At 46.8% G+C, this 13,878-nt stretch overlaps 1 protein-coding gene across 1 annotated transcript in view; it reads right to left on the reverse strand.

Annotated features, from left to right (window-relative positions):
- LOC126412593 (probable cytochrome P450 6a13) overlaps window positions 1-13,878 on the reverse strand; it is a 116,540-nt gene that overhangs the window by 36,744 nt on the left and 65,918 nt on the right. The window lies entirely within an intron of this gene.

A 13,878-nucleotide genomic window follows, 5' to 3' on the forward strand; every position in this document is an offset into this window, starting at 1 on the left:
ATCGCGATTGCGGTTTATCGTATCGCGACATTGCAGCTCACGTTGGTCGAGATTCAATGACCGTTATCAGAATATGGTATAGGTGGGTTCAGGAGGGTAATACGGAACGCCGTGCTCGATCCCAACGGCCTCGTATCACTAACAGTCGAGATGGCAGGCATCTTATCCGCAAGGCTGTAACGGATGGTGCAGCCACGTCTCAATCCCTGAGTCAACAGAGGGGGACGTCTGCAAGACAGCAACCATCTGCACGGACAGTTCGACGTCGTTTGCAGCAGCATGGACTATCAGCTCGGAGACCATGGCTGCGGTTACCCTTGACGCTGCATCACAGACAGGAGCGCCTGCTATGGTGTACTCAACGACGAACCTGGGTGCACGAATGGCAAAACGTCATTCTTTCGGATGAATCCACGTTCTGTTTACAGCATCATGATAGTCGCATCCTTGTTTGACGACATCGCGGTGAATGCACATTGGATGCGTGTATTCGTCATCGCCATACTGGCGTATCACCCGGCGTGATGTTATGGGGTGCCATTGGTTACACGTCTCGGTCACCTCTTGTTCGCATTGACGGCCCTTTGAACAGTGGAAGTTACATTTCAGATGTGGTAAGACCCGTGGCTCTACCCTTCACTCAATCCCAGCGAAACCCTTCATTTCAGCAGGATAATGCACGACCGCACGTTGCAGATCCTGTACGGGCCTTTCTGGATACAGAAAATGTTTGACTGCTGCCCTGGCAAGCACATTCTCCAGATATCTCACCAATTGAAAACGTCTGGTCAATGACGGCCTAGCAACTGGCTCCCACAGTACGCCAGTCACTACTCTTGATGAACTACGGTATCGCGTTGAAGCTGCATGGGCAGCTGTACCTGTACACGCTATCCAAGCTCTGTTTGACTCAATGCCCAGGCGTATGAGGGCCGTTATTACGGCCAGAAGTAGTTGTTCTGGGTACTGATTTCTCAGTATCTATGCGCCCAAATTGCGTGAAAGTGAAATCACATGTCAGGTCTAGTATAATATATTTGTCCAATGAATACCCGTTGATCAACTGCATTTCTTGTTGGTGTAGCAATTTTAATGGCCAGTAGTGTATAAGCGGGCTATTCCGAAACTAAGTTCCGAGAGATCGCGAAATGGAAACGACAGTAAAAAATCGAAGAAGCTTTCTTTACATAGATGGCAGTATCTCTAGTATGTCTATACTACGCTGGTCCGTCCTCTTTTACAATAATGCTGAGCGATGTGGGATCCTTACCAGTTACGACTGACGGAGTACATTGAAAAAGTTCAAAGAAGGGCAGCACGTTCTCTGTTACCGCGAAATAGAGGAGAAGTGATATAGGCATTCGGATAGACATCATTAAACCGAAGGCGTTTCTCGTTGCGGAGGAATCTTCTCACGAAATTCCAACCACCAACTTTCTCCTCCGAATTTGAAAATACGCTGTTGACATAGGAAGAAACGATCACCATGATAAAATAAGGGAATCAGAGCTCGTACTGAAAGATATAGGTGTTCGTTATTTCCGCATGCTGTACGAGATTAGAATAATACAGAATTGTGAAGGTGGTTCGATGAACCCTCTGCCAGGCTCTTAAATGTGATTTGCAGATAATCCATGTAGATGAAGATGTAGTATGCCTGTTGATCGTGTCACTTCGCTCTTTCCTGAAAATGGTTGAAATGGCTCTGAGCGCTATGGGACTTAACTTCTGAGGTCATCAGTCCCCTATAACTTAACCTAAGGACATCACACACATACATACCGGAGGCAGGAATTGAACCTGCGACCGTAGCGGTCGCGCGGTTACAGACTGTAGCGTCTAGAACCGCTCGGCCACTCCGGCCGGTGCTCTTTCCTGACCACACACTGAGAATGTAGAGATGCATAGAACAATAATGTCTCCGCAAAGTATAGGTGCCAACTGCGAGTTTTCGCCTGATTTCATGCAACCATACATAACGTACCTGTCATAAATTTCCTGCTTCATGACAGTTCTCGGCTGTACACAGTAGGAGGAGGAGGAGGAGATTCGTGTTTAACGTCCCGTCGACAACGAGGTCATTAGAGACGGAGCGCAAGCTCGGATTAGGGAAGGATGGGGAAGGAAATCAGCCGTGCCCTTTCTAAGGAACCATCCCGGCATTTGCCTGAAGCGATTTAGGGAAATCACGGAAAACCTAAGTCAGGATGGCCGGACGCGGGATTGAACCGTCGTCCTCCCGAATGCGAGTCCAGTGTTGTACACTGTAGGGGCAACGAGGACGCCCGTGCAGCGTTTTCGATGTAAAGTGTTTGATCAGCCACCATATATCCTAGGCTTGGGCCGGCCGAAGTGGCCATGCGGTTAAAGGCGCTGCGGTCTGGAACCGCAAGACCGCTACGGTCGCAGGTTCGAATCCTGCCTCGGGCATGGATGTTTGTGATGTCCTTAGGTTAGTTAGGTTTAACTAGTTCTAAGTTCTAGGGGACTAATGACCTCAGCAGTTGAGTCCCATAGTGCTCAGAGCCATTTGAACCATTCTTTTCCTAGGCTTGGCTCCCATAAACCACTGACTATGAAGAAAACATCTCGGCACAGACGACAAACTGCAGGTGGGGAAATTGCGGGAAGCACAGGCGGCTGCCTTCTGTGACGAGGGTATTGGAGAGTTGGTGCAACGCTACGACGAATTTTTTTTTGTAAATAATGAATTTCAGTTATGGGCCGTCCTTTGGAATTTTTTATTGGCAAATCTAGATTACAGCTAGAAACTAGGCATTCTCAGTGCGCTATCATTTTTGGTCAATGCATGTAATTCCTGTTGGCCGGGCTTCGTCCACAGTTCATTGAATACGACAAATGTTTAAGTCGGAGTGGCGACTGTGTAGAGAAGTAGTTGGAAGGTGTCCTCTTCGCGATCTATTGGACCTTACTTTCCGAATAGCCTTCGTAACAAGAAGAGGCTACATCAACATCGATCTGAAAATGTATCATAAAGAGTTATCCAACCTTCAATTCCTACCAGCTGCGCTGTACATCTGTAGCACCAACTGGTACACTCTGATTACGTATCAGAGGAAATGTTGAAAGTGATCCCATCGTTCCTGAATACAGGTTACTTAATTCCGAGCATCAGGAAAAATGTCTGGTGTAGTCCGTACTGTCTCAGAGGATACCGGAATGTGTGCAGGAGAGTAGGATCATCCACAACTGCAGTCTAATACAATGAGAGATTTTATGTGTCCCAAGATGTGGAAGTCCAGGTGTTTAAAACGCGTGAATGGGATGACCAAGGAATCGATCCACTCGCACCTACCCAAAGCTCAACGAAAATGAGCGTTCAGGTGCCTCCAGGTAGACAGACTGAAAAGTGCAAGAGCACTCTCATGCTTGAGGTACAACTGTCGACAAGATGCACTTCTCAGACAATGCAGTACGCAATAAATCTGTGTAGTTCTGCCCAGTGAGTCTTCCTTGCGCGATCTACGGTCCTAACAAGTATTCGCCAACAATGACTGCCCAGATGTTAACGGAGAATCTCTGCTGCTGAGACGATAAGATACTTGCAGGATGGTTTGTATCCGCCCACACGTGCCGCTTATGCAAACTATCGACTCCGTCCTCGTGAATGGATAAAACAACAGCTGCAAAGTTGGGCGACATAACTCATTGCCGCAGGAACCACTGGCAGATCGTTACTCTTAGAGGATTATCCACAGGAGCCAGAGGCTTTTACCAGCTGCAGATTGTATGGATGTAGGACGTTTTCACATAAACGTCTCCAGATCGTCAAGTGCGGCGCATTCCTCTGCAAACGTAATCACCTTGCGCTGATTCCAGCAATTTGTTCCACAGCGCTGAGTAGAACTTCCTCATCATCTGGTGTTTTACGTTCTGGTCGACCCCCGCTGCATGGTGGGCTTGTCAAACTCCTGAATTCAGAGAGGCGGTGGTGAATTCCTTCAAATGTCTTTCGGTCCTGTAATCTGCTCAATGGGCAGCGTTCCTCGCACAAGTGCACTGCCATCCACCAAACCGTATATGTAAGGTACTGTCGCAAGTTCTAGGTTCGTGTACGTTTGGAGACTGCAAACCACTGGCAAAGGCAATAACAAACAACCCCATACATCCCTTTGCTTACGGCATTTAACGTTACTCGTACTTACGGGTTACTTCAGAGCAGACTGCCCACTACAATTACTAACCACGGATGTCAAGACAGCTACGTGTTTTACAGGGGTCACTGTACTCCGTTTGCACTAGCTGAAGGCTGTTGAGGCCCATATAACATTGATTGAGGGTTTGTTTACTTCTGTAATACTTGTCACCAGCCTCGTACATTTTCCTCCGGCGAAAGGCACTTGTCAGCGTGCAATGCGTAACAGTAACATGATCGAAAAATTTGGTAACTATTCATTTCCATAGTAATATTGACATAACGATCACCGGCCACTGTGGCCGAGCGGTTCTAGGCGCGTTCAGTCCGGAACCACGCGGCTACTACGGTCGCAGGTTCGAATCCTGCCTCGGGCATGGATGTGTGTGATGTCCTTAGGTTAGTTAGGTCCCATAGTGCTCAGAGCCATTTGAACCATTTTTTGGAGGGGGAGGGGCGCAGTCTTCAGGTCATTGGTAAGATATTGGGAGAAACCAGTAAGTATCATACTAAACACTCGCGCGACAGACTATAATATATTACTGAAGTACGTCAGACCTATACCAAATAGGATGAAGAAGAAATGCAGTACGCACAGGAAGAAGGTGTGCGCGATTCTTCTTACTGTTTTTGGGACTGACGGGACGTTGTGACTCTTGGCGCACGGTACACTGAGGTGACAAAACTGGTATGATACCTCCTAATACCACGTCTGACCTCGTTTTGCTCGTCGTAGTGCAGCAACTCGACCTGGCATGGACTCCACAAGTCGGTGGAAGCCCCTGCAGAAATAATGAGCCATGATGCCTGTATAGCCGACCACAACTACGAAAGTGTTCCCGGTGCAGGATTTTCTGCTCGAACTGACGCCTCGATTGTGCCCCATATTTGTTCTGTGGGATTCATATCGGACTGTCTGGGTGGCCACATCATTCGCTCGAATTATCCACATTACGCTTGAAACGAATCGTATACAGTTGTAGCCCGCTGACATGTCGTCGTTACTTGGGAACATGAATGGCATCCATGAATGGCTGAAAATGGGCTCCAATTGGCCGAACATATTTCCAGTCAACGATCGTTCTTTTGGACCAAAGGACTCAGTCCATTCCATGTAAACGCAGCCCACGCCATTATGGAGCCACCTCCAACTTGCACAGAGCCTTTTTCACAACTTAACTCCATATCTTCGGGGTGTCTGCGCCACTCTCGATCCCTACCATCACGTCTTACCAATTTAAATCGAGACTCATCTGAACAGGTCACTGTTTTCCAGTCGTCTACCGTCCAAACAATATGGCCACGACCCCAAGAGATTAGCTGCACACAATATCGTGCTGTTAGCAACGACACTCGCATCGGTCATCTACTGCCATAGCACATTCACACCAAATTTAGCCTCATTGTCCTAACGGATAAGTTTGTCCTACGTCCCACACTAATTTGTACGGTTACTCTATGTAGTGTTGCTTGTCTGTTAGCACTGACAAGTCTGCGCAAACGCCGCTGCTCTCGGTCGTTATGTGAAGGCCGTCGGCCATGGCCTTGTCCGTTATGATACGTAATTCCTGAAATGTGGTAGTCCCCGCACACTTTTGACACTCTGGATCTGGGAATATTGACTTCCCTAACGATTACAGAAACGGAATGTAACATGTGTCTAGCTCCAGTTATCATTCAGCATTCAACGTCTTTAATTCTCGTCGTGCGTCCATAATCACATTTGAAGCCTTTTGACGTCAGTCACCTGAGTGCCAATGCACTGCCGTTTTGTACCCAGTGTATCGGTACTACCGCCATTTCTACATGTGCATGTCGCTAACCTATGGCTTTTGTCGTCTTAGTGTACAATGCTAGGAAGGAACCATGCAAGCTGTTGTGGCAGCTGGAGAGAGGGAACACAGTTCTTGTACTAACTCTGGAGAGTTGGCACCGACCAGTTGCTTATTTCTGCCTGCAAGGTCACTGATGTTAGTACAGGATGTACATAAAGCCTGGGAACCCTTTCAATTATTTATTACACAAGAACTAAACATTGTACAGATGTCATACATACTGCATTTTGAAGAGAAAATGTGCAAGATTTTTTTTTTTTTTTTTGACAGACATTCGATATGCTATCCATGATTCACCCGGCAGACGTCAATACGGTAATAGAATTCTCGCTATACACGTCGCAGCATGGCATCGTCGACTGTGGCAATCTCTTCCCGTATTCTCTCCCGGAGCTCTGTTACATCACGTGGTCGAGGCGGCACATACACCAGATCTTTAATGTGTCCCCACAGAAAAAGTCGCACGAAGTGAGATCTGGTGATTGGAGGGCCATTTCATGAATCAGCTGCCTCCTTCTGTAGCACGTCCGAGCCATCGATGCGGCCGCTCAGTGTTCAGGTACGCACGAAATTCACGATAAAAATGGGGTGGAGCCCCATCCTGCTGAAAGATGAACGGAGAGTCCGATTGCATTTGAGGCACCAGCCACTGCTGCAATATGTCCAAGTAGGAATATCCAGTGACAGTGCTCTCGGAGAAGAAGAATGGCACGTGCAGTTTTCGACGTGACAAGGCATAAGAAATCTTTACCTTTGTGGAATCACGCTCAAATTCAATGCATGAGTGTGGATACTTTGTGCCCCAGATTCGATAATTACGCCTGTTCACTTTCCCATTAGTGTGAAAAGTGGCGTCGTAGCTAAAAATTAAGTTATAAACAATGCCCCATCCACATTCAGTTGTTGCAACTGCGAACAGAACTCAAAACGCTTGTCTTTTTCATCGTCATTGAACTTCTCCACTAGGTCTAATTTGAATGGTTTCGTGGACAACTTCTGTCGCAGGACTTTCCGCACTGTCATTGGACCCATTTCGAGTTCACGGGAGACCGACTGATTTCTCTGGACTGCTTATGAATGACTCTCGTACGCGCTCCACATTCAGTTCACTCACACTGGGACGTCCGCTTCTCTTTTCCGGGCACCAGCAACCCGCCGCAACGAATCTGTTGTGGCAGTGGTAAATGGCCTTCCTTGTTGGTGGCTTCTTACCGTACTTGGTTCTAAACATCCGCTAAACAGCTGTAGCACACTTGTTTTTGTCGAACTCCAACACACAGAAAGCTCGCGCCTCACCTGAACTCGCCATCTTTGCGACTAGCACTGACTATCGGCAAATTACCAAACTACGCTGTGGCGGTATATACACTCCTGGAAATTGAAATAAGAACACCGTGAATTCATTGTCCCTGGAAGGGGAAACTTTATTGACACATTCCTGGGGTCAGATACATCACATGATCACACTGACAGAACCACAGGCACATAGACACAGGCAACAGAGCATGCACAATGTCGGCACTAGTACAGTGTATATCCACCTTTCGCAGCAATGCAGGCTGCTATTCTCCCATGGAGACGATCGTAGAGATGCTGGATGTAGTCCTGTGGAACGGCTTGCCATGCCATTTCCACCTGGCGCCTCAGTTGGACCAGCGTTCGTGCTGGACGTGCAGACCGCGTGAGACGACGCTTCATCCAGTCCCAAACATGCTCAATGGGAGACAGATCCGGAGATCTTGCTGGCCAGGGTAGTTGACTTACACCTTCTAGAGCACGTTGGGTGGCACGGGATACATGCGGACGTGCATTGTCCTGTTGGAACAGCAAGTTCCCTTGCCGGTCTAGGAATGGTAGAACGATGGGTTCGATGACGGTTTGGATGTACCGTGCACTATTCAGTGTCCCCTCGACGATCACCAGTGGTGTACGGCCAGTGTAGGAGATCGCTCCCCACACCATGATGCCGGGTGTTGGCCCTGTGTGCCTCGGTCGTATGCAGTCCTGATAGTGGCGCTCACCTGCACGGCGCCAAACACGCATACGACCATCATTGGCACCAAGGCAGAAGCGACTCTCATCGCTGAAGACGACACGTCTCCATTCATCCCTCCATTCACGCCTGTCGCGACACCACTGGAGGCGGACTGCACGATGTTGGGGCGTGAGCGGAAGACGGCCTAACGGTGTGCGGGACCGTAGCCCAGCTTCATGGAGACGGTTGCGAATGGTCCTCGCCGATACCCCAGGAGCAACAGTGTCCCTAATTTGCTGGGAAGTGGCGGTGCGGTCCCCTACGGCACTGCGTAGGATCCTACGGTCTTGGCGTGCATCCGTGCGTCGCTGCGGTCCGGTCCCAGGTCGACGGGCACGTGCACCTTCCGCCGACCACTGGCGACAACCTCGATGTACTGTGGAGACCTCACGCCCCACGTGTTGAGCAATTCGGCGGTACGTCCACCCGGCCTCCCGCATGCCCACTATACGCCCTCGCTCAAAGTCCGTCAACTGCACATACGGTTCACGTCCACGCTGTCGCGGCATGCTACCAGTGTTAAAGACTGCGATGGAGCTCCGTATGCCACGGCAAACTGGCTGACACTGACGGCGGCGGTGCACAAATGCTGCGCAGCTAGCGCCATTCGACGGCCAACACCGCGGTTCCTGGTGTGTCCGCTGTGCCGTGCGTGTGATCATTGCTTGTACAGCCCTCTCGCAGTGTCCGGAGCAAGTATGGTGGGTCTGACACACCGGTGTCAATGTGTTCTTTTTTCCATTTCCAGGAGTGTATGATAAAAGACTTTCAGGTTTTCTCTTCAAATGGTTCAAATGGCTCTGAGAATTACGGGACTTAACTTCTGAGGTCATCAGTTCCCTAGAACGTAGAACTACTTAAACCTAACTAACTGAAGGACATGACACACATCCATGCCCGAGGCAGGATTCAAACAGGCGACAGTAGGTTTCTCTTCAAATTGACATATGTATGATATCTGTACAACGTTTGGTTCTTGTGCAATAAATAATTGAAAGTGTTCCCGGACTTTATGTACATCCTGTACAACATAGGAGGTGACCGAAGATACCTTGTAAAATTTATAGTTCTGTTGCTTTTGGAATTTACAGATATTGCTAAAGTTGGAAAAGAGCACACAGGAATGCTTTTTCTGCGTCCTACATCATTTATCATAGAAAAGTTGCTATCAAGTAATTTGATTGTTGATAATAAATATTAGAACTAAGCAGTTAGCTGAAGGACATGTCGAGTGGAATTTTTTCATAACCGGTTAGCTGAAGAATATGCCGAGACGAATTTTTTCAGCCGGCCGAAGTGGCCGTGCGGTTAAAGGCGCTGCAGTCTGGAACCGCAAGGCCGCTCCGGTCGCAGGTTCGAATCCTGCCTCGGGCATGGATGTTTGTGATGTCCTTAGGTTAGTTAGGTTTAAGTAGTTCTAAGTTCTAGGGGACTAATGACCTCAGCAGTTGAGTCCCATAGTGCTCAGAGCCATTTGAACCATTTTTTTTGAATTTTTTCATAACGCTAAGAAGAGCGATACTATAGATGGGGAAGCTTTTTCTGCGAGAACTTCAGTTCCTGAAAGAACATGGCATTATGTGATGCCTATCAGCTACTTTCATCGCTGGCAGTACAAGAGCCCTATCTGGGCACCACGCACAGACTCACATCTTACTGCTAAGAGAAGATTCTGTCTATGGACATGTACCACGGATATCAGCATTCTCAAACCATAGACTCTTTTTCTTGTTTGTCAATATCAATCCCCTTTCCAAATGTCTGCATACTACCGATTTCCGCACGAGAAAGCTATAGACTGAATAACACGGGAAGCAGGATACAGACCTACTTCGCTCCTTTTTTTAATTACTGCTATCCTTTCTTGTATTTAAATTCTTAGAACGATCATTTTAAATGGTTACTAAATAACAATGTGGCGTTAACAAAACAAGTATCCAGTACAGGAAGACCGTCTTGCATAGGCTTAACGAAACTGCGCGAGACATTAATGTCTCGAAATCTTGATCTTAGCTAAATAAATGTTGTATACGTGGGGCCTGCTGACACATTTGTGCCCTCATAGCAGGTTTCTTAGTGATGAAAGGAGAGTGCGTGAACTATTATTCAAGCTATGATAAGAGTAGATTTTTGGGTAGGTGTTAGGCCTAACGACGTATTTTTGTTTTCACTTCGTTTTTATTACGTCAGCATCATTCCAGTCGACGGGGAGAGGTGGGGGGAGGAGTCGATCTACTCATATAAGTGTTAACCATCTTTACTGCCAGAGAAATCGAAGTTATTGATAATAGTTACATAAGAAAGCATAATTACTTCAAGTTTAAAGGTGAGGTAAGAGCCCGTAGGAGCATGGGTACATCTTGAGGCACGTTTAGTGACCTGGTTGGGGTAGGCGGATAAACCTTCGTTGAGTTAGGATGTGGAGTGTCGGTATACATAAAGCTGGAAACATTTCGTGGTGTAGGTATGGGAGAATACGAATGTTAGGGACGAAATAATTTGGTGGTAGGTGTCAAGATTGCGAATAGTGTAAGAAATCGGTAAGTGTTCGATGTAGTAGAAGTTACAGCGGGGAAGGGGGGGGGGGGGGACGATCCGCAAACGACAGTAAGCATAAATCTGACAGAGCTACGTTTCGGAATCATTGTCATATGAGACGATACACGCCATCAGAATGTTGGAGGTTTGCAAACACCATGTATTGCATGTTTTGCAAGTGTTCGTTTTAGCAGTTTTCAGTCCTTTATCACCATTCCATGTCAGATTATAGGATTAGCCCTACCTGCGAGGGCGTGCTGAAAAGTGATGACTCCGAATTTCTTACGTGAAAACTCTTAAAGATTTTTATATAAAACAACCTTTATTAACATTCTACGTATTTATTCTTCAGGCTTTTACTTCTCAACACAGTCACCGTGGCGACGAGCACATTTCTCCCAATGAGAGACTAGTTTGCTGATAGCGTCGCTGTAGGACTTTTGACCTTTTTTGACCGAACAACAACCTGACCTCTAGTTGCATTGCTGCATCACTATCAGAGTGAAGACCACGAACGTGTTCTTTAAGTTTCGGAAACACTCCGAGCGCTGTTATACACGATGCGATTAGCACCACCATCTCCTTCATTACGAGCGTGAACAACCCACATTGGCATATTACTCATGTCGATACAATCATCACCGTACACATCTTTTATTCACCTAAAATTTCAATTGGAGGCGCGTTTCCTGCGGCTAGAAACTCGATTACAGCACGCAGTTTCTCACACACCGTCGTCGTTTCTTGATAGACCGCGCTGTTACAGTCTACAATTCGGAGCCCTCTAGCGGCAGAAAGTTGCGACTCGTGTCAGTGATGGGGGAAAGGCTAGTGAATAATGTGCGTGACATGTAATATCCAAACCGATTCAGAGAACTTAAAACGTAACTCGCAAACTCCGTCCACAGGCCCTGGCAGACCCAGCGCTACCGACCGGCCGCCGTGTCGTCCTCAGACCACAGGCGTTACCCGAAGCGGACACGGGGGGGGGGAGGGGCGGCATGTGGTCAGTACACCGCTCTCCCGCCCGTATGTCGGTTTCCGATTCCGGAGCCGCTACTTCTCTATCAAGTCTATCAAGTAGCTCCTCAGTTTGCCTCAGAAGGGCTGAGTGCACCCCACTTGCCTACAGCGCACAGCAGATTGGATGGTCACCCATCCAAGTGCTAGCCCAGCCAGACAGCGCTTAACAAGGTGATCTGATGGGAATTTGAGAACAGAAAACAGATTTGGAGTCACAACTTTTCAGCACTCCCTGTCAAAATAGCAGCGTTAAAAAGTTTCTGACACAGCGAAGGAAGCATCAAACAGATTTAAGCGAAGTCAAAGCAATGCTGATAAGCAAACGCCAAACTAAGACAAAATAGGCTAATGGGATAGTGCGAGAAGCATTCACTAAATTCTAAAGTAAAATTTTACCGACTAATTTGACGAAAATAACTAAGAGGTAATGATTTTTCTTTATTAGTAAAAGAACCAGAATTATCTGTCGGTCACTCAGTTACCATAATGCTACCGGAACGGAAGATGGAGGACAAAAATACTGAACTCAGACGTCCGAAATTAGTACACTGCAGATGATTCTATTTTCCTTCGTCGTTTCAATCACTGCACGAACACCGAAATGGGAGTAACTGAGATAAGTAATCGTGGAATAGAAAACCAATTAAAATCGCTCAAAAGAGGAAAAGCATCTAAGGCTAAACAGAAGCTCTTAAAATCTATATAGGTTATGAGAAAGACCTGCCCTCCCTACCAGCAGAAGGAACGAAAGCTTCCAAGCTTTTCTGAATTCAAGGAGGGGCGTCGAAGAGGCGCAAGTAATATAATTACATTTTTACATCACTGAAATAGAGCTGTTTTAGAATTATGAAACACTCTTTTTGCTTGTGTGCTACGACATTTCGGAAAACTCAAACTTTCTTAAGAATCAAGACGGAATCCGCAAATGAGCAATCTCTTAGCGGCTGTCGATGATTTTTAGAACATGACTTTCTTGACTGAACACCAGCGACGAATATTTTAGCACACGTTATATTGTTAAGAACACATAATTGAAATCTGCAGCACATTTCGTCATCTGCAAATCCGGAGACCAACAATTTATATACCGAAGTCCTGTACCCTATTGTGTTTTACGATCTACACTACAGCAACCCTACTAATTTATTAAGCATTCTGCTATATAGATATTCATGGAAATATTAATGTTAATGAGCGTGTAGCAAGTGGAATTGTATTCGGATTCTTAGCTTATACCACATCTGTGACGACCGTTACTGAGGAAATTTTAGGATTCTTTCCATCTGGATATTCGGATATAAAATCTACATACCCTAATTTTCCTGTAAATATGCATTCCTTTTTGTTCATCTACATCTACATCTACATTTATACTCCGCAAGCCACCCAACGGTGTGTGGCGGAGGGCACTTTACGTGCCACTGTCATTACCTCCCTTTCCTGTTCCAGTCGCGTATGGTTCGCGGGAAGAACGACTGTCTGAAAGCCTCTGTGCGCGCTCTAATCTCTCTAATTTTACACTCGTGATCTCCTCGGGAGGTATAAGTAGGGGGAAGCAATATATTCCATACCTCATCCAGAAACGCACCCTCTCGAAACCTGGCGAGCAAGCTACACCGCGATGCAGAGCGCCTCTCTTGCAGAGTCTGCCACTTGAGTTTATTAAACATCTCCGTAACGCTATCACGATTACCAAATAACCCTGTGACGAAACGCGCCGCTCTTCTTTGGATCTTCTCTATCTCCTCCGTCAAACCGATCTGGTACGGATCCCACACTGATGAGCAATACTCAAGTATAGGTCGAACGAGTGTTTTGTAAGCCACCTCCTTTGTTGATGGACTACATTTTCTTAGCACTCTCCCAATGGTACCCGCCTTACCAACAATTAATTTTATATGATCATTCCACTTCAAATCGTTCCGCACGCATACTCCCAGATATTTTACAGAAGTAACTGCTACCAGTGTGTGTTCCGCTATCATATAATCATACAATAAAGGATCCTTCTTTCTATGTATTCGCAATACATTACATTTGTCTATGTTAAGGGTCAGTTGCCACTCCCTGCACCAAGTGCCTATCCGCGGCAGATCTTCCTGCATTTCGCTACAATTTTCTAATGCTGCAACTTCTCTGTATACTACAGCATCATCCGCGAAAAGCCGCATGGAACTTCCGACACTATCTACTAGGTCATTTATATATATTGTGAAAAGCAATGGTCCCATAACACTCCCCTGTGGCACGCCAGAGGTTACTTTAACGTCTGTAGACGTCTCTCCATTGAT

This window comes from Schistocerca serialis, chromosome 7 (genome assembly GCF_023864345.2).
Source record: "Schistocerca serialis cubense isolate TAMUIC-IGC-003099 chromosome 7, iqSchSeri2.2, whole genome shotgun sequence".
NCBI lineage: Eukaryota > Metazoa > Arthropoda > Insecta > Orthoptera > Acrididae > Schistocerca > Schistocerca serialis.